Raw genomic sequence first — 6,000 nt, forward strand, 5'->3', positions numbered from 1 at the left:
TACAAGTTTTACTGAGAAAAATGTTGTGTTTTGAAACCAACTGGTGACTTATATTTGTAAGCTGTGACATACGCTTTGCATGTAGTGTAAGAATTGGTGAGGTATATGCTTTGATAGAGATTAATGTGCAGATTGTTATATGCACCATTTCTCAACATTTAAATCTGATACATTTAATTAGAACAGTACTGAGATACTAAATATACCACTAACAAAGTGGTAGAGAGGCATCCAATAGCTCTTATGTTGTGTTTTTGTATTTACAGTGTTGAGATACTCTCGGCCAGATGTATCAACAAAGTATTTTGCAATTTCCTAATTGCGAAACCTTGAGATTCTCAAAATGTATTGCATGAAAGTGTGTTTAACACTTTCTGCGATTCCTAGGGGATCACAAATGACCTACCTCATGAATAATAATGAGGTAGGTTGCAATTTGCGAACTCCTTGGAATCGCTAAAATCATGGGGATGGTGGCCTGCTGGGGAGACCACTATGTCCATGACTGCTTTTAAATAAAGCAATCTTTTTTTTGTAAAGCAGCCTGTTTTCCTTAAAGGAAAACGTGATGCTTTACAAAAGGGAAAATGAAAACATTTCCTTTCATTTTTAAGAGCAGGCAGTGGTCCATGGAACCAAAGCCCACTCTTAGAAAATGCATTTACAGACATTCACAAAGCAGAAGGGGTCTCTTGGGGACCTCTTCCCATTTGTAAATTAGTTACCGCCTACTTGAAGTAGGTAGTAAAATGCTAATTTTTTGCGACCGCATTTCGGTCGCAAAATATTCATGTTTTTCGATGCGATTCGGTATTAGGGAGGGATTCCCTAAACACCCCCCATTTTATGATACATTACAGAATAGAGTTTGCTGCATCAAAAGAGCATTTTTTTGCTTTTGCAAATGGTCGATTCTGCGAATCGTCTGTTTGCGAAGGCAAAACATGCTTGATGCATCTGGCCCTATGTACTTGTACACTTGGGGCTAAATTTACAAGAAATTATTGCAGTGTGGGGCCTTAAGCAATTTGTGCCATGCTGCATTAGTTTTAAAGCACAAGGAGGTGCCATAATCACAACAATATGATGGAGCCCTATGCTCTCCTCTGTGCTGGCGTACAACGGCCTGCTATGCCCCAACGGAGGCACCCTTGCACCATGGTTCAAAGGTACCTGAGTAGTGGGGAGGATTTTTTTGCAGGAAGGGACACCTTGCTATAGAAAAACAATCCCAGAGGTATTTTCTTCTTATTATGCATGCTATCGAATGCAGCACTCATAGAAACAGGAACTAAGGAGGCGAAAGAAAAGTATTATTCATCGTTTCATCTCCCTACACATCCCCTGGGGATGTGTAGGATTCTGACGCATTTCCAGGTTTACTAATTGTGGTAAATTTGGGTATGTTGCAAAATCCATGGGTATTGCGTGGGGACACCCACAGCAACACCTATTGCATGCTTCTTTCCCACAAAGTGCTGCCTGAAAAGTGCCTGTATTTATAAGGCTATGAAAAGCTATGCAGAGTGGCTTTACTTGGATTTGTAAATATGGAGCACCACATTACGGTGCCGGTGTGTCAAAAAAGTAATGCTCGGGAAAGTGCATGGGGCTTGGAAATACTCCTCCTTGCCTTTAAGTTAATGTTAACATTTTCTACAGAAGGGATAAACTGTTCTTTCACCATGTAGAAGTAAGAAGTGAGACTGTAGGTTTATTTTACGACAGAGTGCTAAAATTTTCAAAAGTAACGAATATTAACAGTTTTGTGTTGCTCTGAGTTTGTTATACTGAAGTTGATGCATGTAATAATGTATCTGGGTTCATCTGTAGATGTAAACCTGCAATATAACATGAAAACTTTTTTTGTAGTAAAGTAGTTGATAGATTGGGGAGGGTAAGAATTAATATGTACTTGTTTTTCTACAGAACAATATCTTCATAACTACACACAGTTAGAAGGCCTGCAAACGCTTGGAAGAAAAAGCATTAGAAGCAACTACAGTATATGTGCAGAAATGAGTTACAAAAGGGGCAACAATCAGAAAAAGTGGTGAAAGAAAAAAGAGCTACAGGTTAGAGAACAAGGTCATTTCTTAAAAATATTTGTTGACATTTACAAAGATTACAAAATAAATAAAATGAAATTATGACTATGAGAAACAATAAGAGGGGACACAGTGTACATTGCAACAAAAGAAAAGATTGGAAAAACAGGAATGCACCTTAACCAGGAGACAGATGCAGTTTAAGGAAATCATTCCTATATTGTTTCGTAGTAGAGTAGCCGTAAATCGACTGAGAAATTTGAAAAAGTATAGAAGAAGGAGAGATGCATCGAAGCAGAAAGAACGAGTTGAGAAAGTAGTTGATAAGGCCTTTCAAGAGAAAGCAATACATTTGATTCTAAATAGAATGAAGACTCTTGACAAAATAGTGTTGTGCACAAGCAGACAAAACCAGAAGAAAGGATTAGTAAATGGAAGTAACTTTTGTACTGTTTTTTAGTGGAGAATGGATACATTATTCTAGTACAGAGCCTTTCTTTAATGAAGAAAGCTATCTCAAGGATAACAGATTAATTCATGATATTGATAAAAGCGGGCAATGTTATGAAATGAAGAATAGCAGCCCTATAGCAAAAGAGGTGAAGGTACTTAGAAATATAGAAAACGTTATTGTAGAAGAGGTACAAGGGAGGCGTAGTAAGGCTCCTTTATTCAAATGGAATTGTTGTAGTGTTTGTAGTATTAGACAGCAATCCATTGATATATTATGGAAAGTCCTACGTATATTTCCATGGAGAAGTTTAAAACACAAAATAAGTACTGTACAAGGTTTGGATCCTTGCAAGCTGAGAACACATACAATTTTGCAGGGACACTCAGTAGCTTGTTTATCAAAGAAAGTGTGCCAAACCACCTTTCATCATTTTATGATGTTAGCTGTACATCACTCAACAATGCAAACTTGAGCTAGGAGGCTGTACTATATGAAAACTCCTGCTTTATGTTTAGGAGAAATGCATAAGGAACTTTTGCATGGTACTGTGGCAGAGGTAGAGCAGGTTTGTGATGAAGTGCAGTTTTGTTTCTTTGGTCCAGAACAGGACTGTAGGGAAATTAAAGAGTCGATAACAGGAAGAGTTGAAGAACAGAACACAGGTAATGTAGTTGATAGTTTTGAAGTAGAGGTTATAAAATGTAAGACAGTATGTGCTGAAAAACCAGAGTATGTTTGTATATACTGTTTTCACACTCACTACAAGAATCACATGTGGACTGTTGACTAAAAGTGAAATAGAGAATAATGATAACTGGCAAAAGTTTGCACAGTACTTATTTCTAGAAGAAAGATTTGACTTGTCCGCACTACAAGTTATATGTAAGTACTGATGCAATAAATTAGAGGATAATAATTTGCCTTCTAGACCTGTGCATAACAAGTTAGAACTGGTTACCATTACAGTAGCACTTCTAGGTTTAAATATCTATGAGTCCATACTTATCCAAAATATATATCCATTTCAGGGTATAGTACGTATGGAGCCATAGACAGGCAAGTTACCCTCAATAGAGCTGCAAAAAGGTCTAAACGGTAGAGAAGTGTATTTGCCGTTAGATGTCAAGAAAAACATTGAAACGATAGAGTGAGATAGAGATTTAGAGGAAAGACTAGTAATTCTTGTAAATGGTGTACCTACCAAGAACAAGATGATATGGCAGGAGTTATTAGATGTTACCAAAGTTGAAAAAGCAACTTTATATCTGGTACAAAACAATGATTACTATAGAAATGTGGAAAACTTGCAAGATATCACACATATGGAGGATCAGACCTTTCCATCAACAGGTCAGATTGAGAGGTGGATCAGTCCAGAGCAGAAGAAATGTATGAACATTATAGAATCCACCCTTTACATTCTAAAGAGATTATATTTGATGTCATTGAGCTGTTTCACATGAAGGAAGCAAAAGGAGCTCCTTTAAGTGTGTGGGAAAAAGGTTAGAAGCTCTGTGTTTCCCGCATCTTTTTCCTTCTGGAGTAGGTGCCAAGTATGATGAGCGGGCTGTGCAAATACCTGCAGCTGAGTATGGATGTAGTAGAAATTCTTCAGAAGATCCTAGATTTCATAAGTGTATTCCATATATATTTCACCTATTATTCGAGAGTGAGTTGTCTTGCCTCTTATATCCTGTGAATTATATTCTAAAAACAGGAGTTAATTTACATAATATATCAGCAAGAGAACCTTTGGAGAAAGTTCAAGGAAGAGATGAGCACTTGTAATACAATTGACAAAATCCTAATGACATTTCAGCGTGGGACAAATGAATATTGTTGTAAGCGTCTTGGTGAACTAAAGTGCATGTTCAGGAACCATAGAGCACCTACTTGGTTCCAGACACTAAGTTGTGCTGAAAATACATGGGATGACCTGTTAGAATTATTGAAGGATGCAAATTCAAACAGAAAAGTTATTCATCTGAAGACGCCAGGAGAATTGCACTCACTAGACTCTGTAAATAGTTGCAGATTTTTAATCACAGATTTCAAGCAATGATGGCTTTCATCTTGTACAAAATAAAATCTCTTCTTGGTGAAGTGATTGATTTCTTTTGGTTTAAAGAGTACCAAGCCAGAGGTGCTTCCCATATTCACATGGTGTTGTGGATAAAAGATGTCCCAAAGTTTGGAACAGACAGTGATGAGTTTGTGTTGTCTTTTATTGACCAGTATGTAACTTGCTCCATCCCAAAGAGAGTAGTGACAACATTTTATGAGAAATTGTTCTACAATTCCAAAATCACAGATGCGGAAAATACTGTCAGTGAAAATACAGAGCAAATGGGAAAGTTGATACATGATGTCATTTTGGATTCCAATGACCTGTCATCTCATAAGGAAAAGTCCATAGCCTTCTGTTTGCAGTCAGACATACACTTGCAAGGAAATCACCGAAACATACATACAACTTAAGAAGAACAGAGGCCTCCAAGTACATTAAATGCCTACAACCCTGTGATTCAAAAGATATGGAATACAAACATGGGTATGCAGTTTGTTACAGACCACTCAATTGCTTTTACGTGGTACAAAACATCTTTTATATGAAAAAGTCTGAAAAAAAGGAGATGAAAGAGATGTGGAAGGAGATTTCAGCAGAGAAGAGTTTAACGTATAATATGTACAGTTTTAGTTTGAAAATGCTTTCTCACAGAGAGGTAGGCTCCTATGAATGTGTAAACTCTGCTAGCTTGTTTTCTAAATCTAAAGGAGTTCTAAGGGCGAGTCTAGAGTTTGCTAATACTCATAACAGAGTACTGAAGTCTTTTCCTGAAATTCAATATCTTGCAGAATTTGAGCCACACAGTACAGATATTCTGAAGAGTAATATGCTAGATGCGTACTATGCAAGATGAAATCGTCTTCTGGAAAGGATGTATCTTTATGAAATACTTCAACATTATACTTTTAGTAGTAATGTCAGTAAAAAGATTGATGAAGGTGAATTTGCTGTGGCTGGATGTAAAGGATGGTGAAACGTTACAAAGGAAATTTAATCAACCATTGAAAGCTAAGTTGCCAAACATCAGACAAAAGAGAGTTTTTCTATTTAGCCTTGTTACAAATATTTAAGCCACGGTGAACTGAAAGTGGGCTACTGGAAGAATTTGAGTGGTACGAAGACGTATCCAACACCGTGAAATACAGCATTGAGTGCTGTGTGTTTCCAGTGTTTCTTCGAATATTGAGAGAAGAGAATGAACAAGAAGAAACAATTGCTGCTGAGACAGCAAGAGAGAGTACTCAGTGCTTTCAAAGTTCAGCACCTGGAATCAAAGATCCTCTTGGACAGCAAATCATTGAAAATGCATTTGAAATTAGAGCAAATTATAAAATGGAACATCAAGGAGTTACAGGGCTACTAACAGGAAAACTGCAATCGAAATTGGATAGGTTACAAAAGTCTGTGTCAACACCTGATTAGAAAAACAG

The sequence above is a fragment of the Lissotriton helveticus genome, chromosome 12 (genome assembly GCF_964261635.1).
Source record: "Lissotriton helveticus chromosome 12, aLisHel1.1, whole genome shotgun sequence".
Lineage (NCBI taxonomy): Eukaryota > Metazoa > Chordata > Amphibia > Caudata > Salamandridae > Lissotriton > Lissotriton helveticus.